The 23230-nt window shown below is 42.9% G+C and overlaps 1 long non-coding RNA gene across 1 annotated transcript; it reads right to left on the bottom strand.

Moving 5' to 3' along the window:
• Positions 1 to 5022: 5022 nt before the first annotated feature.
• On the bottom strand, positions 5023 to 21919 carry LOC146867812 (uncharacterized). The gene is made up of 3 exons (XR_014966143.1): positions 21692 to 21919; positions 5918 to 6302; positions 5023 to 5178 (listed from the first exon to the last, which is right to left on the bottom strand). It is a non-coding gene; the product is annotated as an uncharacterized LOC146867812 (long non-coding RNA).
• Positions 21920 to 23230: the final 1311 nt, after the last annotated feature.

Below are 23230 nucleotides of genomic sequence, written 5' to 3'. Positions count from 1 at the left end.
GTACAATGCCCACCCTATTTAGGGTGGATGGTGTGATGTCTTTATTTTTCTGTCTATCACCACCAGGTAAAACTTGATGCTGAGGAACAGAACAAAAACGTTGAGCCAGCTACATTTGGCAGATGGTAGTCTTTCAAACTTTAGCTCTGGTCCATAGTTTCTTAAATTATAAAATAAACAATGCCATTTTGATTCCCTCCTACGTGTATATAATTCTGCCTGTTTTGTCATTAATAGATGTAACAATAGTTGGGCAAGGGCTTCGTTCTTTTGTAACCAGGTAAGTATGTTTCATGCATTGTTTTCATAGCTGCTGTTTGTAAGTCCTATGCTGGAATTTCTCTATTGCTTGGCGTTAGTCACAATTCTTCTCATTCCTCAAGTGGCCTCAGTAGTATTGAGCATCCTTCACTAGGACTTCAAGCTAGTCACTCTAAATGCACCAGGCCACAGCAGGAAGTGAGTAACATGCTCCATAGCACAGCATTTTACAACAGCATGTGCCCTTCTTGAAGTAGGGATCCCTAGTGGCAGGCTAATTAGCTATGGGCCACGCACCAAACTAGCTTCACCATCGGCTATCTATCTTGTCCCGATCACACACAGGCATTGTTGTTCTCCATCCACCAATCTAGGGTGACCACACAGCAGTAATTTACACAGACTGCCCATAATTTAAACCTAATGTTCACTGTCCGTGACATGTTTCAATGGATGCCATTTGTCTGTAATTTTAGCCTTTTGGTTAAAAAACAATGGTTAATTCTGACAGCTGAGATGGCTCAGCTGAAGTGGAAGGGAGGTAGTCTCCTGTGCTGTGTAATCAGAGGAGGGGCAGACTGCTAAACACAAATCAAGCCTTCTTGCAAGGGTGCCCGCTGCCTGAAAGAAATGTAAATGAGTGTGAAATTGGTTAATATGAACATGTAAAGGCTGCTTGGATGCTGGTATAGGCGTTAATTGATGGAGTCCCCTTGAGCTTACTCATTGCAAAGATTTATTGCTTTTTGAAAGGTATTGTAAAGGTGTTCCAAGGTGAGCTGTAAAGTGCTGTTTTTAATGGAGTGTTATAAAAAATGTGTGCATTAGGTACAATCTGCATATTTTTACAATCAATACTTTGAAAGAACTTTTTTTAACCTTTAACCAAACTTTGTTTGTGGCAACCTTTCTTATACTGTGTGCAATGCAAGGTTAAAGTAATGACTTACACCTTCACAGTCTTTTCAGTGCCAGGCAGGGACCTCCTAACACTGAAACTACCCAAGTCATTATTCTCGGCTGCACCAGAGAGGATACAATTGTATGGCCTCTGGTTGCACACACAGACATCTACAGTGATCACATTAACCAATAGAGGCATCCTCACATAAAATAGTGCATTTTCCACTGATTAGTTTAACATGCCTTTATATTTCATTTTAGATGTGCGTTATTTTTTATGCAGTTGCCAGATTGTATTCTTTTTTAGCTAAGACTTTGATTTCACCTCCACACACACTGACACAGGGGCTTATTACGAGTTTGGCGGTCCAACTGCCCAAGAACAGCATCTGTGTCATTCACGCCAGTGCTGTGCTGTTGATCTACTGCCTACCATATTAGGAGTTGTGCTGACTGAAACAGTGACTGTGGCCATGGCGGTCTACCCGGCAGGACCTCAACGGTCTTAAATGTCGGTAGTGCATCCAACAACGCTGCCAGGTCCGTGGTCGACCCGCCTAGTGTATTACAACTACACAGTCATACTCACGGTCTCACCACGGTGCTCAACAAACAGTGGCTACCCAACAGCGGTTGACTGTTGCGCTGCGTGCCCTATACAAAAAGAACAAAACAGTGACCATTGGATGGACTTAAAAATTACACACCTGATGTGCTTTGGCAAGTGGACACGCCTGCAAATCACAGTATAAAACACACCCTATCCCTGACCAGCATCCTTTGCTTCCAAACAGCAGCACAGCAAGACAGACAGGCCTTTTATTTAGATAAGGCACCCCTTTTTTCTCTTCACATTTAGCACTCTCCACCACCTGTAATTTTCTTTTTGGCTCCTTTTTACCTCTATAACTTGTTTGTTCTACATTTATATACTCATTCACAATTTTGTTTTTATCACCATGCCTAGGAAATAAAAACTAGCAATACTGAGTAAGAGCTGACAGTGATGGTTGAGGAAATCATCAAGTAGAGCCACACATTTTTGGGTCCCAAGTCCTGCAGACTCCATTCAGTAGGAAAATAGAAAAGAGGGACAGGAGAGTCAACAGAGTGAATGCTGTTGGTACCACTCTGCGCACACAGGGTGACTTAAGGAAGAGGCGGAACGACCTCAGGCTGAGGGTACATACCATGTACAGCAGCCACCACATGCAGGCTCAAAGGACTGGCAGTGGCTCCACCAGCGTACCATTACAACTCTTACCCTGGGAGTAGAAGGTCTTGGCCATCCTGCATACTGAGAGCTTATCAGGAATAGAGGGGAGAGTAGAATCTGGTAAATTACACTTCAATAACTGCCACAATTTTACCAATGTTCAGTTAACACTCAACTCTGCCTTTCCTATTCTGTTCTCTATCTACTTCCATAACATGCAATACTCAAAGTAGCTGAGATGTTAATTTTTCTGTGTCAATGTGTATTGTTGCATATAAAACCACATGCATCCCACTCCAAGACATGCCACATGTTGCAATGCTGTCTGTAAGTGCATTTCCATCAAAATATGTATCCAGGACCAAGGATATCTGTTAAAACTTAAATGTATGGTCCATCTCAAATACATGTTGCCAACAGCTATGGTATACTGATCGTTTGTCAAGTGTTGCTAAAGTGACATTAAAGTAACTACAACTACCATGAGGCCTTTTCCCTCCAATTCTAACCAAGATTCTACACTCCTATGGCCCCTTCTCACTTGTCTCCCATTTTACAACTGATCTTCCCTAGTCATGCAGGGCAACTTTACTCAAGTGTTGCAAAAGTGACATTGAAGTCACTACAACTACCATGAGGCCTTGTCTCTCCAACTCTAACTAAAATGCTACACTCCTTTTGCCCCTTCTCACTTTTCTCCCTTGTTACAACTGATGTAAACTGTTCAATCAGGTTACTATTTCTGAAGTGTTGCTAAAGTTACATTGAAACACTACTACTACTACCATGAGGCCCTGTGACATGATAACAATGGTACACCCCTAATATATGTGATCCATGAAGTAAACTCAGCTCATTAGCAGTGCTAGATGTTCCCTGACTCTGCACTTCTCAAATGATGAACAATGGAAAATATATAACCAATCTGAGTGTTTGCATGTATCAGACACAAATAGGCTTTTTAATGGACAAATACACATGCTAGGACCACATTGTGTTTGTAGCAGACTTTTGGAGATGTCATGTCTATCCCTAAAGCCAAAAAGCCACATATCTGCACAGCTAATAAGCTGATGAAATCTACTAGATCTAATGAATGTCAACATATGTCTAGTAACCAAATTCAACTCCACGCAAATAGATTACAATACTAATTTATCTATTTGGTTCTATTCTAGTTCTCCATTTACCTTGACACAAACAATGTGGAGATAGATACCTCACTTCTAACATTAACAATGTTCTCTATCTCTCCAGTGGTCAATACACCACTGTACCTGCACAGAGGTTGGAAACTGAACAGAGTTCCTCTCCCCCATAAGACAAAGCCCTCAGTGATGACAATGCTCCTTAAGAGGTGGACGTGGATGATAGTCCTGGACCATATGTCTAGCCTGTACAGATGACAACAATGGGGCTCACTGTGCCCACTGCAACACCTCCCACCACCACTGCAAAATCAGAGCCAACCACTGCCCCCCCATCCTGTGCCCCTAGTGGTAAGTATCATCCTGTGCATCTCAGTCCTGGATTCTTCGATGGCTAATACCACCCCAGTCACGGAGGCGCCAAGACCCAGTAGGAGGGTACAGTCTGCACCAAGGGCACAGGCCTGTGAAGGTAGGCATAGGAGGACGGTAAATGTGGGCCCGCAGAGTGAATCTATTGAGGCCACGGTCAACCAGGCTGCCATCACCCAAGTCCTGGGAGACTACCATGACTTCCAAAGTGTCATGGGCCAGGTATTGGCCGAAATCCAGGAAATGAAGGAGCTGCACAGAGACACATACCAGGAGGTTGCTGACTTCCACACTGAGGTAACTGGAATCCACACTGAGGTGGCCGGCATCCACAACGAGGTGGCTTGCATCTCTACCGGGGTGGTCAGCATCCGCACCAAGATGGCCTCCCTAGTTGGGGTGCTGAGGGACATTAACACCACCCTCTGCATGGCTTTTACACCTGCCTCTACCTCTTCCTGTGGTCCAAGTAAATCCCTACAATCAACATCTGCCGCAGCCACTGGAAGGGAGTCCCTGCCAGAGGCTAACACGCCTGCTAGTGCCCTGCTCTCCGTAGCTCCAGATCTCCCCTCAGGCAAAAATAGGGGACATTCACCTAAAAACCAAGGAGCTCAGGATGGCAAGATGCCCACCACTGCCAGTAAGAGACCTCGACCCTAATGTCCTCCTGTATGTGCTAAACATTGTTGGAGTATTCCTGCCCACTTTTCCACATCTCATGGGAGGAGTATGTTGGACTTTTGACTTATGATCTTTTGAATGCTACTACCATGGTTTCATCCACCATGACTGAAGACTTCACTTATTGTTTGCACTTTTGAATTTGATGTTGTTTCTTTAGCATTGTTCACTTCATTAAAAACACACCCCACCAAAGCATTGTCTACTGTTGTAATTCTCACATATAATAATGTGAATGTACTACCAGGTGAACTTTCAAATGTCAAAACTAAGGACTTCTGGAAGCATGAATGTGTTGTATGTGAACAATGTTCAACTCAGGATCCCCATTATGCCACAACAACACATACATACAAATGTAGGGGATGAGAACATCTTTATTCCATTGTTCAAATCATAGGCTGACATGATGTCAGAAGCATAGCACTTAAGACATGACTCAGTTATTCTAGGTCAGTGATCACATACAATAATTGCAGACTTTCACAACATGGAAGGAGGGGATACATCTGGCAATATCATGCACAATAGGCAACAATAACCTAAGTCTACATCATCAGCTGGAGCCATACTGCTTACCTCACAAAAGGAATCCTGCATCAAATAAAGAAAAAACAGACACATGTCAGTACAACAGTTTCTAACCACAGGGTGATTTCAATCCAGTGTTTCAAAACATTTGGTGAAATGTCACAAACAAATGACAGTGATGTGCTACAAGCACTTAGACCTACAATGAGGAGACACATCAACAGCTACACCCAGTTCATAAACAATGAGGAATCAGCCAATGTGAAGACAGTATGGCATGAATTGGGCACACCACAACATTGTGCTGGATCACAGGATGGAACACATATTGCATTAGGACAAAGTACTACAAGGAAAAAGTCCAATGGAACCAGGTAACTGCCATCCTATCTCTTTGCAAGCTGTCTTGGTACCAGCTTTGTACACCCAAACTCTGTGGTAGACATTCCCGGGAACAATCCATGCCCACTTCGTACATCTGAACAGCATCAAATACCTGCAAATGTCACAACTATGAAATGTCCAAATGAAGATGCCATGGTGAAAGTACCTAAATCAGACCAACACAGAGAGAATAGCTAAGGAAACATACATATGACACACATCACAATGTCAACTTCTAGGGTACAGAGTCCAAACCAACATGTATAGCTGACCAAAGCTACACTTACAATACAGACACATTTCCCCAGATATTTCCAGACCCATATATCCCTAGTATGTATCATTAATATTCTCCTCACAACATCACTACAAGAGCTACAAGACTAGTCAAAGTCTTCACATCTCACACCATACTTACATTCAGGAGAATTTGATCTGGATGAAATCCTGATGCAAGTCATGCTCCTTCCTCTTCGCAACTATCAACATCTTCATTTGGCATTCTAGGGTCCCCACCTGGTGAGTCTTCATCGCCTGCAACCTCTTCAATATAAGGTATGTTCCATCGCAGGGCAATGTTGTGGAGTATGCAGCAGGTCACAGCGATTTTACACGCCTTCCTGTGTGAGTTGAGGGTTCCCCAAGTCTTGTCCAGACATTTGAATGTGGCTTTCAGGAGCCCAAAAGCCCGCTCCACTGGCCATTGTGTTCTTCCTTGGGCTTCATTTAAGTGAACTTCCCCTGGTGTTGTAGGATTCCTCAGTGGGCCAATAACCATTGCGGATTGGGATACACTGAGTTTCCTAGATGGAAGACAGACAGAGGGACAACATTTAGTTACACATTTTCAGATCATACTACCTGACATTTCCCACAAAACGTTAGGACAGATCACACTTACATACAAGCCAGGCCCTCTCTGGGAATATGCCTCCTTATCCCGCAGTCTTTTTGTCCGCAGGGAATCATAACGCGGTTATTACAACGACCGCGTTGTGATTCTGCATACCATTACTCCGCAAGTCGGAACAACGACTTGCGGAGGGGGCGGCGCTGGATGTTGGAATGGTATAATTTACTATTCCAACTCCAGTCTCTGCGGACAGTAGGGAAGGTGTTGGATTTTAAATCCAACATTCCCCCCCCCCCCTCCGCAAGTGGTTGTTCCAACTTGTTCAATAATGGTATGCGGAATCACAACGCGGTCGTTGTAACGACCGCGTTGTGATTCCCTGCATGCAAAAAGTTTCGTTATAAACGTTGTTTACCCCTCTCTGGTAGTACTTGTGACATCCACTGGTGTATAGTGCTGTTCCGCAGTACGAAGGCATCATGGGCAGCTCCTGGGAACTGGGCACAGATGTTTGAGATGTACAAATCCACAAGACAGACAACTTGCACATTAATAGAATGGTAGTGCTTCCTGTTCCGGTAGACTTGCACCCTGTCATGTGGTGGTACTATGCCAATATGGGTGCCATCAAGAGATCCAATTACATGTGTGATGTGTCCAAATCCTTCAAAATCCTCCTTCACAGTGGCTAAATCCTCATGTCTGGGCAACTGTATGGAGCTGCCCACGTATCTCAACACTGCTGGAAGCATCTCTGTGAGGACACAACTGACCACCGGTTGTGACATTCCACCAGAGATAGCAGAAGTGAATTTAAGTGAGCCTGTGGCACAAAAAATGCAAAACTGACATGAGTTTCACTACTGGTGGTATTGCTGTAGAATTATTGAGGTGAGGTAGGAAGTTAGGCTCCTGCTGATGACATAGATCCATGATTGTTTGCCTATTTAAATGGAATGTATCGTTTTTCCATGGTGTTTAGGTCTGGAAATGGGTGGTACACAGATGGCTGGTGTCTCCTCCCTTTCCCAGGGTACCTATATGAGGAGTAGGACAAAAGATGTATTGTGGTCACAGTGTGCAGAGAAACATATGTGAAGAGTAAGGCTAAAGTCATGTGCCTGAACATCAATGCTTCATGTAGCAGTACACATTTTACATCATCATTGGCAGATCTTGAACATCCGCCTTTCATTCACTAAAATACCGTCAACAATACTGTCAATACAACTGCAAAAATGGTGGAAGCCTGACCTCACATATGCGACAAATGCAGCCTTCTGCCTCTGGCGGATGTTGATTGCACATTGGACGGTACAGCCATAAGCGGCGGACATAGCCATAGGCTAACTTTGGGGTATGGACAGTTTATTCATGGTCATGCTAGGTGTCTAATACTCCTTGATCAGCCAGACAGATGACCCTAGTCTTGCATGTCCACTCTGTCTCTTCATCTATTGCATCCATACAGATCAATGCCCATCAGAAGCAGGGAGTGTGGAAGGCCATCGCCTGGAAATTGCGGTCCCTGAGGGTCTATTGCTGGTGCAGCGTCCACTGCACGTAGAAGTGGGAGGACCTGAGATGCTGGACCCGGAAGATCGTGGAGGTCCAGGTGGGGAAGTCTTACCCATGTGGTAGGGGCCCGCACTGGACACTGACTCCCTTAATGGCCTGCATCCTGGCGGTGGCCTGCCTAAAGCTTGCTGGGCAGTTGAGAGCCCAATAGCAGCTACGAGGCGGTGAGTATTGTGCTGTCTAATCTGAATCATGCCAAACCATCTATTCATTGTTACAGGCAACAGTGACTACATCAACATGGAGATTGACTGATGACAAACACAATTGAAGAATAATGTCATGTGTAGGTCTGGTTGGCATGTGTAACATATCTGTGTTGTTCCATCATATGTACAGATATTTGCTACAATATATAAGGGTCTACATAGTTTGAAGTTTGTGCCCATCACAATTGTAAGTATTACCCAAAATGTCAAGGACTTTTGTGAATGGTGATGTGCATACATGTCGTGTAATCACAGACAGGGGTGTGTAGACATAGGTGGATGGGTCACCCATGCCCAAGTACATTGTTCATTGTAATAAATCAGTTCCAAATGATGAGGCAATGACATACATGGTTGGAGTACTTACAGTACTGTCTCACAATGTGATGTTCCATGCAGTTGTGGTGTGAGTATACATTTAGGGGACACACACGTGGAATAGTGGAGATTCAATCAATCAATCAATCAATTCTTTCTTTTTTCGTCCTTCGGAAGACAGGTCATAAAGGATACACCATATTAAAAACATCATATAAAATCATACACATATCAACAAATACAAAACTCATTTTCCATTTAAAAAGAGTACAACAGAAAGCAAATACTATAATTTTTCTCGAAACTAAAGTGACAATGCAAAGCGATTGGGTTCATAAGTAGCAGCAGATATTATCTAATAGTGCAAAAAACAATAGCAGCCATCAATAGCAGCAAATAAATAACCAATAATACATGAATAATAAAATCAATCCTATAGAGGGGTTAGCAGCAGGGGTGGACATTTTAGCAGCAATGCAGATACAATCCATACAGAAGAATGGTAAAGTGCATTGGAATTAAAACAGCATGCTTCTTCTCTTTGCTAAAATGCACTTCAAAAAGCTCCCAACAGCAAAGCAAACATCATGGTCATTGTGTTGCTGCAGAAAATACAAAGCCGCTTTGCACTTGCAAAATTTGTGTCTGCGCAAAAGAGGTATTAATAATTTCCTGGTAAATGGAAGATAAAACTAACAAAAAACATACAAAATGTTAAATGGTTTGACTCAAATGTTCATCACAAGGGCAGATAGTAATAGATTCCGAAGAATACTTACCCAAGGGAAAGCATACCAACCACCGAAACGACCCCATCCTGAATCTAGCCTGCAAATTCCTTTCGTGCACATTATTTACATATAGTAAATACGGGGCAATATAGGGAGGTACTTGTACAAGGCAATAATCCCTGACAGTGGATTTGGCTACTTCGGACAGTTCCCTAAATGATTCTTTTTGTTTTCGAAAGCTCACCAAAACCCTCTGTTGATCCCCTTTGCCACTTAGATCTGGGTGCTCAAACAAAGAGGAGTAACCATGTTCCGTAAGGTCGGTTTTAATGTATTGGAGCCAGGGGATACAAAGACCACGAGTACAGCTTAAACAGTCTCTAATAATTGCCCGATTAAAATCAGCCTCTACATTTGTCCAAATAGAATAACAGGTAGCTAGAGGTGCAGCATTTATGGTATCTTGGACATCCTTGAAACCTAGCTCCATATGGAGGGGAAAATGCGACGAGGAAGGGGGCACTCCTAAAACTCTACGGCAAAATCTATTCCCCTCCAGCTGCATGGGAAGAAAATCCCTGATACCCCAGATCCCCGTAGCATATGTTAAAATTGGAATACATTTGCGCTTGTAAATCTCTAAAATTGGGGCTATGGGCTTTTTACCTATGGACATAGCAAGTGAATAAGTAGTGCCAACTGCACGTGTGAATCTTATTATTCTATTATTTATGCAGGTATGCCATGTACAGCCTTCATCAAAATCCAGGCCTAAGTACGAGAAGGAACTAACCCTTTCCAGCTTTTTACCCTCTATATTCAGGCTACAGGACTTAGTATTTTTAGGGCCACAAATCATGACAAAAGTTTTCTTATAGTTTGGCTCCAGCCCCAAGTCCTTCATAAAGTTGGCATAGCTGGAGATGAGTTTTTTAGGCCGATTGCAGTCCTTGCCATAAGGACTGCGTCATCTGCATAAAAAAGTCCTGGCACAGCTTTTTTCTCATCTTGTGGCACATCAGCCCCAACTGTAACTAGTGCTTTCTCCAAATCGTTAGTATAAAGGAGAAATAGGATTGGGGGAGAACACATCCTTGGCTCACCCCGCGCTTAATGCTAAACTGTTCTGAGCATTCGCCATCATTGCCATACCTCACTGAGGCAGAAAGATCGTGATGGAGAAGCCTCAGGAAGAAGACGAGACCGGCATCGACACCCATGTTTACTAAAATGTCCCACAGCTTAGAGCGTGAGACATAGTTGAAAGCGCTGGTCAAATCCATAAATGCTAGATGAGTAGAGGTGCCCTTCACATATTTATATTTAGCCAGGATGAGGTGCAGATTCAGGCACTGTTTGATCGTACCTAGGCCTTTCCTAAACCCGTACTGGGTTGGAGCCAGGATATGGTTAGCATTTATCCAGTCCAGAAGGCGGTCAAGCACAACTCTCCCAATTACTTTGGCCGAGGAGTCCAAAAGAGATATTGGTCGATAACATCTGGGATCATGCACATCAGCTTTTTTTTAAAACAGGCACTATCACAGATGTACGCCAGGATTTTGGAACACCCTCGTTGGACTCATATGTGAGTGTGTACACTCAGTCATACGTTGGTATATGTGTTTGATGGACTAGTTGAGGTGCTGTGATGTCCCTTCTCTATTGTCTCCAAGTTTAAGCTTCTCTTCATGGACAGGAGATTCACTGAGTCTCATTAAATTTACCTGTTCTAATGGCTTCACAGTATGCTATGGGAGACTGGTACTGGTAAGTACACCAATCAGGAGTGGGCTTGTCCCTAGGCCTCGGTTGTCTAATGTCACATGGATATATGCATGAGGACATCCAACCCAACTTTTAGCCACATTGTTCCCATTCAATTCAATTCAATTCAATTTCAGCTTTATTTCGACTTGTTTTGTCATAAAAGCAACATACATAAATTAAAACATAATACACAATCCAAAATTTCCAGGCAATATTAATGGGGGTCAATCACATTCAATTCTATCACAGCTATGCTAAAAACATATAAATTAGTTAAAAAGCCAGATAATATATAAAAGATTATTATAATACATTTTGGAAAGGGGGGAGAAGTAAAATTCATAATATCAGACCAAGCAAGAACGTTAACTAACCAGCCTTTAGGTATTATAGCTTGCATCCTTTCTTATTCCTTATGAGATATACATTGAATAGGAATCTACTTAGACCAAAGACTATTAATTGTGAAGTATTTGCTTTGAATGTACGTTCTGCCTCTTTGAAAAACCTAAACCCCAGATTTATACACAGGGGTTTAATCCATCGAACTCTTGGCTTTTTGTAAGCTGGGCAGAAAAACAGTACATGAGCATCATTTTCTATTGCTTTTTGTGCGCAAAGGGTGCACAATCCACTTTCATCTTCATTGCCCCTCCAACTACTAGTGTTTGCAGCAATCTGTAAAACTCCATATCTGTATTGTAGATACAGTGTTTTAGCTAGTGGTGGTCTTATCTCGTCCATGAATTGTTCGAATATAGGAGTATCCTTAACAGATAAGAATTTCTGTGACAATGTACCCAGTGTAGTACTAGTGGATACTTCGTTCTTTACGTATACCCAAAAAGCAGATTTCAAAAGATTTTTTGAGATTGGTAACATATTCTGAGGGTTTTCCCAAAAATGAGAAAACCCAAGCTTTTTGAACCACTGGGAGATATGTTTTAACCAGGGGATACTTTTATATTCGTCAATCCTGATTATTTCTAGCAGTCCGTTCTTGTAGTCGCTCAACTCAGGGGTTGTCCATAATCTAATCCAATAGAGTAATGGCCTTAGTGTGGCTTGGTGATCAGTTCTTTTAAGATTGATATCCAGAAGAACTGGAATTATCGGTGTTCTTACTGGTATTTTGAGTAACCTGCGTATGAAGGTGTTCTCTTCCTTCCTGAAGGTGTTGTTGCAGGAATAACCCCAGACCTCGGCGCCATAAAGTGCTGCTGATTGGGCCTTTGCTTTGAATAATTCAAGTGCCGGCGTAATTGATTTAGATTGGCTACTGCCGTGCACCTTTAGGATGGGCATTGAATTTTGTTTTAAAATTAAATTACTTTTTTCCAATTGCCCTTTCCAATTGGGTATACTATCCAGCATAATACCCAGGTAATTAAAACTCTCGACATATTCCAGCTTCTGGTTATTTAAGGCCAAGTTCTTTCTAAAGGATTTCTGAGGGTTTATGGACATGTACTTTGTTTTGGATGAATTGATTTCTAATCCCTTTTCCACACAGTAGTTGTTAAAAGTGTTTACTAGGTTTTGTAAGCCTTGTGGGGTTTGCGAGATGAGAATTGTGTCATCAGCAAAAAGCAATGCGGTGACTACCTCATCTGCTAATTTCGGGGAGTCATGTTTACAATCTTTTAGATAGTTAGGTATATTGTTAACATATAAAGAGAAGAGTGTGGGCGCCAGCACACACCCTTGACGGACACCCCGATCCACAGGGATCTCTTTTGAGATTTCTCCTCCCTTACCCCATCTAACTCTAGCATAGTTTCCTGTGTGGAGTCTAATTATTTCCCTGAGTAGCTCACTGGGGACTGCAATGTCATTGAGAGTGGACCAAAGTAATTTGCGGGGTACAAGGTCGAAGGCAGCCCTTAGATCGATGAATGCTACGTACAGGCTTCCCTTTCTTATATTAATATATTTCCAGCAAATACACATAAATCTAAATACTTGGTCTACTGTGCTGGTTTTTAGCCTGAATCCTGCTTGGTATTTAGTTAAAATCTGTTCCCCTTTTATCCACGATAAAAGTCTATTTAAAATATGTCTGGCGAAAGTTTTTTGTAAAAGATCAATTAAACTTATAGGGCGGTAATTTGCTGGGTCGTAGCGATCCCCTTTCTTAAAAATTGTAACAATTTCAGCCCCTTTCCATGAATCAGGAATTGGTGTCCCGGCCACTATAGAATTACATAAAAAATTAATGTAGGGTCCCCAAATTCCTGCATCATGCTTTAGCAAGTCACCGGGGATTTTATCGGGACCTGGTGCTTTGCCCGTTTTAATAGCCTGTAGTGCCTCAACAGTTTCTTCAAGGCTAAAGTGTAGGCGGGTATTATTACCAAATAATCTATTTATCTCAATGTCATCCGTGGCCATCTCCTCATTTGTATTGCAATATAATTTAGAGAAGTGACTGCACCAGGTTTCTTCATCAAGATATATATCCCTAGATGATCTGCCTTTTTTATTTCCTTTGGAGATTAGATTCCAAAATGTGGCCTGTTCTTTCTGGTGGGCTGCAATCAAAAGGTCATCCCAGAGAGCATCATCCCAGGCTTTTTTTGCTTGGGACAATGTCTTTTTATATGCTAGTCTACTGTCTTTGATTCCCTGTGCGTCCTTTACTTTTACAGCCTGAATCAGGTCATTTTTAGCATTCCGACAATCTTTATTGTACCATTGGTTTGTTGTCGCTGAATAGTTATCTTTCTGACTCAGATCCTTTTTATAGCTTTTGCTTAAATGAGGAATCAGTGCATCTACAAGTTTATAATGTAAGTTGAGGACATCCTGGGTGCCTAGAGCAAGCATATGGCTTCCCTCCAATATATCAGCAAATGAGTTATATATATTTATCATCGTTTCATCTTTAGCCAGAATGTGGGGCCACTTAATGGCACGTCTATTATTGGAGACCTGGTGTTCTCCTACAGGGACATTTAACGTGTCTATCATGTTTATTTTTTGTACGAAAGGTTCTGAATGTAACCGTAGATGGAGGGGGAAGTGGTCACTCTCTGTTCTATGGTCTATTTTAAAATCTATTTTTAGATACCATAGATTCATGGAAGCCATTAAAAAGTCTATATGAGACCTATAATTTCCCCTACCAAAGGTTGGAGCCGCTGGTCTATCAGACTGAAAACGGCCATTACACGCCCTTAATTCATGGTTTACAGTAATTTGTAAAATCTGCATAGCTGCTCTTGAATTTTTTACCATGTTATTGGACTCTAAAGAAAGGACATTATTAGCTGTATCCTGTTCTTCAAATAAGGTATCCAAGCCCAATATCGGCTCATATTGACAGTTAAAATCTCCACCGACAATTACCTGCTTACTTGGACTTAAAGTATTTAAAAAAGAGTCAAGGAGGACTATCACCTGTGAATCTTTGCTATGGGGATGCGGTCTATTATAAACATTTATTAAATATATTGTTTCTTTCCCTATGGTTGCCATTCTTAATCCCATTATATCTTGGGAATCAATCGGCAGTAATGTGATTTCTGCCTCCACAGTAACCCTTATCCAAATCACCAGACCCCCAGATGCTCTTCCTCTCACAGATGGCACTGCGCCACGACTAAAAGTTTTATAACCCAGTCTATGAGGTATGTCTGTGGCCCAGGTCTCCTGGAGAAGAATGATGTCAAAGTTTTCAATGTAAGAGCACCAACCCTCATCCTGCATATTCCTTGATACCCCTGCTATGTTCCATGATATTAATCTAGCAGATGGGAGTTCAGCTGCACCGTCCGCAATAGTATGTGGTACATTATTTCCATGCGGTGGTGAATTTACGGTGGTTGGACCCCCATCCTTAGTGTGCTTGATACCGCATTGTCTCTTCTCACCCAAGCTAGCAATATTACCCTTGGATTTGTATAAAGCTCCAAAGTTTTCCTAGGGTGGGGTGTCTGGGTTCCATGTACAGTTACGGGGCCCTCCACCCTTATTTGGGCAATTTCAGCACTAGGTTCCACTGTGGACAAAGTCATGTTTCCACCTTGGATTGCTAGCTTAGTCTTCGTATCTGACACAGGGGGTGGAATTAGTCAATCATTCATATCCAAGGTGCTTAGTGCCAAGTACCTATTATTTGTATTAATCTGGAAAGGTAAACCTTGGAAGACGTTTTGAGATATGCTCGGAGTGGTAATCTGCTTGCCCCTAGCTAAATGCTGGTAGAAATAGCCTAGAGGATGTACACCCACACTATTCTCTGTCGGTGCCAATGACGCTGCTCTAAGTAGTACGGTCGCCACGTGTTGAGGGTATTTGAAGTTGATAATTATGCAATCACCTTTACAAGCTTTCCTGGCACTCCCAATCCAGGGGACCCGTCTAGTTGATAGAATCTGTTCCGAATAATTGACAGGGAACCCATAGTTATGGTTTAGCCAGGAAACTGTTTTCCGTTTGAGGGAATCGTGTGTTTCATTTTGCACCTTGGACTGCATAATATCTAGAGGTGGCACATTTGTAAGTACTACAACATATGGTTCACATTGAGGGGGTAAATTAGTAGAGCGAGTTTTCTTGGCTTGAACCGTTGTCCAACCTGTAGAAGGTAGATCTGTGTCCGGGGCGGTTATTTTTTCCGACATCTGGTTACTTAGTGTAGAATTAGATGGGAGGATATTCTCCTTAATCGGGATTTGTACATTTCTTCCCTCTTGCTCATTTGACCCACCCTGTGAATTGGTCTGAGTGTTAATCAATGAGGATAGGGAGCCACCTAATCTGAGCACTTCTGCTGATAATATATCTATTTTTTCAACTAGTGGTTTTACCACTGCCTCTAGTTTGTCCTCAAAGGCCTTAATAATACAGGACATAGTGTTTGGTGAAAATATATCATTACCACAATTTTCAGTCATAGTCCCCTTTTGGGTGAAGGGGTTTTTTGGGGTAGCTTGACAATTCGATTTATGCTGTGCCCCACCTCTATTTTGTTTCGTTTTTCTACACTCCCTTACAGCCCTTTTTTTGGGGAGCATTCGGGATGAGGGTCAATTCTAGTTTCATCCAACAGATTCAGGGGTGTGGTGTTGGGGTCTACGGGCGTAGGTAAAGGACGCTCTAAGACTACAGGAGACTCAGGGAGCGCCATAAACTCTGTTAACAAACACTCAGTCGCTGGGACATTAGGCGTCACAGTATTTGTAATGGTATTACCACTGTTACTCAAGGAGCCAGAATCGATAGGAGTAGTATTTTCGCGGCCCAATGACTTCCTTCTATCCTTGTTAATTTGGCTTACTACTTTCACAAGGTAGTTATCCATAGTTGAATATTTCTTTGCCATAGATTGACAATATGGATCACAGTTAGGTTCGGAGCCCTATTGCTTAACTGTCTATGGTCACCCTAATTGCCCCGCGCTTCGAGATGTATTACTTAAGCTATCACCACATTTACAACACAATAAATAGTAAATTCTAGGTTGGGTCACCCACAAAAATGGGCCTAACGTCTATCCTCTTATTTAGTTATAAATGTGTATATTAGGCCAAAATGGTGGGTGAGAACACTATCTAGATCTATCTACAGTTAATGTGTCAAGCGTATCAAGGAGCCTCTGCCAATAAAGATCGGTAAAAGTACCAAGCAAGCCAGCAACCGATTGGACACCGTTTAGTATATGTCCACTGGTGAGGTCAAAAGTCTTTCTAACGAGCTTGTAGCCAGCCAACTCTCAAGATAGTGCAATATGCAAGCTTGCATGCGTAAGTCGCTCAAACAAAATAAAAACAGCAGGTGTTATTTGCAAGGTGTGTCCAAACTTGACGTGATCACTTGCCTTAGAGGGGTGGCCCAGCCCGGCCTCCTTCGGCCCCTGACGGCCACAGACGGCCCGCCCTCTGCCCGGGCTCAGCCCGGCGGCGCCCGTGCGCGTCCCGCGACGCGGAGGGAGCCTCTGTTTTTATAGCGCCTCCGGGCGCGGAGCAAGCCGGAAGGAAGTCCTGGCTGGCGCTGTGACTGCCGGGAGCTGTAGTCCCCCCCCACTGCGGCCAACGATCACTGGTGGCGGCGAGGGGAACCGACAGCGTGTGCGTCCCGTCCCTGGTGGTCTAGCGGCGTTCCTGCGGCGTCGATATGGCAAGGCAAGGTGAGTCCCGCACTCCACCACGGGAGCCTCTGTTTTTATAGCGCCTCCGGGCGCGGAGCAAGCCGGAAGGAAGTCCTGGCTGGCGCTGTGACTGCCGGGAGCTGTAGTCCCCCCCCACTGCGGCCAACGATCACTTGTGGCGGCGAGGGGAATCGACAGCGTGTGCGTCCCGTCCCTGGTGGTCTAGCGGCGTTCCTGCGGCGTCGATATGGCAAGGCAAGGTGAGTTCCCATTCTAATTTTGGTGTGAGATATGTGATACATAGCAAAGGTACGCAGTTTCACCTTTCAGTGATTATTGTGAGCAAGAACAAAAGAAGACATTTCAGTTGGGTCATGTGAATAGTGTAGAAAGGGCACTTCTGTGACACATCCTTCTTGCTGCTACATATATTGCAGGAAGATAGCTGTATCATTTGTCCATCACTGCATCTTGAGGTGGGTTTAGGAACATGACAAGTTGTTGTAGCAGGGCCTTGTGTGGTATAGGTAGGGATGCATTAATTATGGACATGCTAGTTGATGTCACCTGGTCACTGTTTTATGTCAATACGGCCTAAGTATACAAGGTGATGTTATATCCTGCGACATACATGATGATGAAGTGGAGACAAGGTAACTCATGCCATTGTAACAGACTGTGGTCCAGATATCATTATGTGCAAATGTTGAGAACTCATGTTGCATTTATACATGTGCTAATGGTAATGCTGTAGCAATTAGGCCATCCTAGTATGTGATCTGATACATACACATGTGTTGTGTTATTATTAAAGGGCTGTTCCTCCTGTGTGTCGATGCAATTGAAATTTACCCAACTCATATGTCATTTCAGAATGTACCCAGGTGAGCAGAGGAGACAGGGCCCAGGTCATTGAGGGAAGCAGCTGGCCAAAGTTGGTCCGGTCGTGACACTGATACAGATGGATCCAGTGGCCAAGTGGAGAGAGGAGTGCCATGGGGGACCCAGACTCAACATCGTCATCCACAGAGTCAGACTACAGTGGCCACTCCTTGGTGGTGGCAGACCCCATTCATCCTGTTGCAATGCCCTCATTGCCACAACCCCTGTTGCTTCTCTGCCCTCCCTGCTGCTCCCCACCCAGTTGTCTGACCTGCTCACTAAAAAGGGGAGCGGTCTCCTCAGTTCCCGGCACCTCACCCCCTCGTCCCCCAGCTGCCCTGAGTGAGGAGGCTATGACCTCCTGAGACATATCTCTGTTGGGCATACTGCACTGCTGATTGCCATCCAGAGTCTGGGCTGCCAATGGACTCATATGGTTGCCTACCTGGAAGTCATTCACACCCTTACACCCACCCCAGCCCTCCAGCCCACATCTTTCCTCTACCCCATCCAAATAACCTATTCCCCGGCCTGTTCCAGTACACAAACACACCTGTGCATGCACCCACCCAAACAGACTTATGCAGCACACATAGACACACACAGGCCCCCACATACCCATCAACACCCACCATCATCATGCACACTACCAATGCGCCCACAGACACTTTCACCCCATTTACATACCCTGTACTTCCAATGCATACACACACACTACATGCAGACGCCATCACACACCTACACAACACACACCTGCGCCAACAACAGAGCCACCTACACCAGACACACGCTACCTCCCAACCTGAACCCACCTATGAATATCCTACAGCCTCTACCCATTACCAACACTTCCTTTCCCTTGGACTTTGCCCTGTTGGACACCTCTCTTTCTCCCCTCAACCCAGGCCCCTTTTTTCCATACCCAACCCTTCCACCTCAAGAACCACTTCTCCAAAATCCCAAACAAAAAGGAAGAAGAAACTATATAACCCTCCCAAGATCAAAAAAACACCTGGCAGGGTAAAGTCCACCCGTCTCAAGCCCAAGACCCCCCTTCCCAATTGAGATCTTTGAGGTGCCTGGCATGCTCACTAGATGCCCCTTTCTGGGGATGTTCCCCTGGCAGTGTTTTGTTAGCAAGCTTGGTGGCACACCTATTGGTCACCTGCCCCCACCAGCACCCATGTGGACTTACCAATTGCCTGACATTTTGAAAAATACTGAATAAAGCAGATCATCATGCTAGAAACACATTAGTCCTGCCACTTTTTCTGATATCATTGTGAAGTTACTATGTACTTTGTAATGTGTGACTACAGTTTTGTCTCTTACATCTAGAGGCATATGTACAACAAAATGTCGGAGCATGGAATTGTGCCAAATTTGGTAGCACCGCGCTCCGACTTTTTCAAAATGCAGGAATGAGCCGTATTTACTACAATATGGTGCACCCTGTATTTTTGCAAGTGCTGGTGCTAAAACTAGCTCCTTATGCAGGTACCCTTGCACCATAGTGCAAGGTAACCTGTGTTGCAGGGAATGATTGTGTATGTGCAGGAAGTTGTCCCTTCCTGCACATAAACAATCCATAAAGGCTATTTGTTACTTCTATGTGTGATGCATTCTGCAGCCCACATTGGAGTAGCAAATCATCATTATTAAAATGATTGTTTATGCGCAGGAAGGTGTACCTTGCAGCACATAAACAATCACTTATGGCTTTTTGCTCTTTCTATGTGTGCTGCAGAGTGCAGCACACATAGAAAAAGCAAAAACAAGGAGAAATAAAAGCATTTCTCCTCGTGCGCCATTCTAACGCCTGCTCTTGCATGGTGTTAGATTTTGGCGCTGCCACAGATTTACAGAGCCTTGTAAATCTGAGGCAGCATCAAAAAGTAATGGATGTTGCGGTGGAATGCCCACAGCAGCACCCATTGCATGCCTGTTTCACTCAGATACCTGCGTGAAAACCGTAGCATATTTACAACGCGGTGTTAAGCCACAAAATGTGGCTTAACGTAAGTGACCCTCCGGTAGTGCTAGGTGCGTGTACATATGCCCCCTAGTTTGCAGAGGTTTATAAATCCTGTAAATGTGATGGTATACCATAGGAGAGGGCTAACGTCCATGGATGGAGATGTTGGATGCTGTGGAATCGGTGGGATGTCATATGGTGGGTATTTCTACTTCTCTTTGACAATGTTGACCTCATTTGTCTTGAAGATCTCGCAGTGATGGAGGTTAGATATGTGTCTGATGTGTTGAAGTAAAAACATAATTTACCACACATGGAGAGAATTATTTAGGACTAATGTTGGTTAATTTGTAATGGGCATATGTCCACATTTGTGTGTTGGACTTTCATCTGAATCATCTTCCTGTGCCACACAATCAGTTTCTTCTTTGTTTTCTTAGCCGACTTGCACATGTCCCTGATTTTCATGGCTGTTGGTATGATAATGTTAGTCCCTGATATACTTCAGTCCACTGTTACTGTGCACATGGGGGTTTGGAGTCATGTGTAACGTTGACTGTGGCCCGGACCTCAGACTGTCAGGAACCCACATGGTGCAGTGAGTACTATCAAGTATGGGTACTTCTTTTTCAGAACTTCTTCATGACATCTCTTTCTTCCATGGTTTGAAAGTCTGGGAATGGCAGGTACACCGGAGCCTAGTATTTTCTTACTGTCCCAAACTATCTAAATGTGTGATGGACACACATTTTGACTAGGGTTACAGTGTCTATTATCAAAAAAATGGGTGAAAGCAGTGCCTTCAGGCGCTCATATAGATTTACACAACAATATACAACACAATACCAGTATCCTGCTGTGCATTCAAGAAAAGAAAACAATCACCCAAATCCTCCCAATATTTCAATGCAAGATTGAATAAACAGTTAACAATTTCTGAAGCACACACAAATTATATAAATTTGATAATACAATAACATAAAAGAACAGAAAATCTCTCGTGTTCTTGGGCTTGTCCAGTCTTTTTATTTTGCAAATTCTTCCACTCCCTTACACCAACGCGTTTCATCGCATATGGGTTGTAAACCCTACGACTTCCTCAGGACTGGAAGTAATACAAATAATCATATTGTAATATGCCAAAGAAAATTACTCATTCATTCTTTAACTTATAAGCCCAAACATCCCCTTTGTGCATCAAGGGACTATTAAAAAAAACTGAATATTGCACATTTGTTGCATGCTGACAGCAAATTCCATCAAGAAACAAATGTCTATTGAAACAAAATTGCGCTAATATTCACGAGTTCATTCTAAACGTCTTATTTACATCCTATTGTTGAGTGAAAGTGATTCTGTGAAGTGTCAATGAGATGGCCAATGTCAGTTTGAAGATTAATACACCACCAGTGGAATACGTGTTCCAATCGCACAGCAATGTGTCATAAAGTGAAAGGACGGTACCTTCAAAGTAGTTTCCAAACGTTTTTCTGTTAAGTTAAAAGACAAACACGAGGGAAAGAGTCCCCTTAAGCTTGAGACAACAAGGGCATGAGGCAACAGCTATTGATCACGTCCCATTAAAATCACCAACTACCAAACTCTCAATACTAAAGTTGACCTCAAAAGTTTCATCAGTATTCAAGGTGAAGGTTCCTTCCAAAGAGTAATTTCAAATTGTAAATAATAGATTCAATATGCGAGCCTGCAACGCAACGTAATAATGTTCTCACTAACAATTCATATATCCTTTAGCAAAAGCGTAATATCCTCATTAGTGCTCACCCAAAGGTCCCGCAGACTTTCCCACAAACTATTCCAGTCAGGTTATGTATAAGCCACTAACACCGAAACGGAACCAATTCATCCGATTGTTACAACAGGTCCCTGCAGTACGGGGCAACCTGTGTTTATAAAGAGAGAAATGGCTGAAGTTGAGTGCCGGCTAAAATATAAATCCATAAATTAACGGCATATCTAAAGCACAATGGTGCATATACCTGTGTGAGTTGTATCCTCACTCACACCGGATATGGTGGAGACCAATTCCCGTTCCCAAACGGGATTACATAGTGCTTTGCAGAAACCGAAGAGGTGACTATATTCACCTCAATGAAATAGCGCCATCTTTGAATGGCAGATTCAAAACAATAGTTTCACACTACACTATCATAACAAAATATTCAGTGATAAGTATATCTAGGGTTCTACCGTGTAAAAACATACCTCTTAAATTGAATAGAAGCGCCCATATCAGTCGCTCATGCCTTGTCATATAGGTCCTTAGTTACAAAATCACACTTACATATCACATGAAATAGCACCATCTTTGAATGGCAAATTCGAAACAATAATTTCACACCACACTGTCATAACAAAATATTCAGTGATAAATATGTCTAGGGTTCTACCGTGCAAAAACATACCTCTTAAATTGAATAGAAGCGCCCATATCAGTCGCTCATGCCTTGTCATATAAGTCCTTAGTTACAAAATCACACTTACAACTCACACTTACAGTAGTATTAATACAGTATAGATAAAAGATAGAAACGAAATATATGCCAAAAGAAGCTACAGCCTTCAATCACCAAGGAAGTATTGTAATTCCTGATCATAATTAAGCCCCTCCTCCAACGCTCGTAACCACATGATCCACCGTGCCTCATGCGGCCGTAGTCTCAGCTCCCTGTTACCACCGCGTGGGTCTTGCCCAATGTGTTCTATACCATAGAATTTGAAGGTTTTAAAGGGGCCTTGTGCAATGCAGTTTTGCACATGTTCTGCAATCGGATATATGCTATTGTTATTTTTTAGTGCTCGCATATGTTCTCCAACTCGTTCTTTTAGTGCCCTTATAGTACTTCCCACATACATTTTTGCGCACAATTATATAAATGACAAATTTCGTGCCACAATTGATATTAGACATGATAGTGTACATTCTACCCATACTGTCTTTAAATTGCTTAATCTTATGCTCGGCAAACCTACACATCCCGCAATGACCACATTTAAAGAAACCTTTAGAGGCTTGTGTTAACCATGATTTAGATTTTGTTACAGTAGGATAACTGGGACTCAGTAGAGTACCCAATGTTCTCCCCCTCCTGAATGTAATCTGGGGTTTATCTGTTAGAAATTATTGTAAAGTTCTATATGCCTGCAAGATATGCCAGTGTTTATTAAGGCTCTTGCGTAGTGTATTATTGACATGAGTATAATTTGTAATCAGTCTAATCTGCGCAGTGAGTTGTTGATCAGTATGTCTAGGTCTCAAAGTGGTAGTTCTCGTAGTCTTAATGACCCTCTCTTTTGCTTTCT

The sequence above is a fragment of the Triturus cristatus genome, chromosome 1_2 (genome assembly GCF_964204655.1).
Source record: "Triturus cristatus chromosome 1_2, aTriCri1.1, whole genome shotgun sequence".
In the NCBI taxonomy this organism is placed as follows: domain Eukaryota; kingdom Metazoa; phylum Chordata; class Amphibia; order Caudata; family Salamandridae; genus Triturus; species Triturus cristatus.
This window is presented reverse-complemented; position numbering and strand designations above follow the sequence as displayed.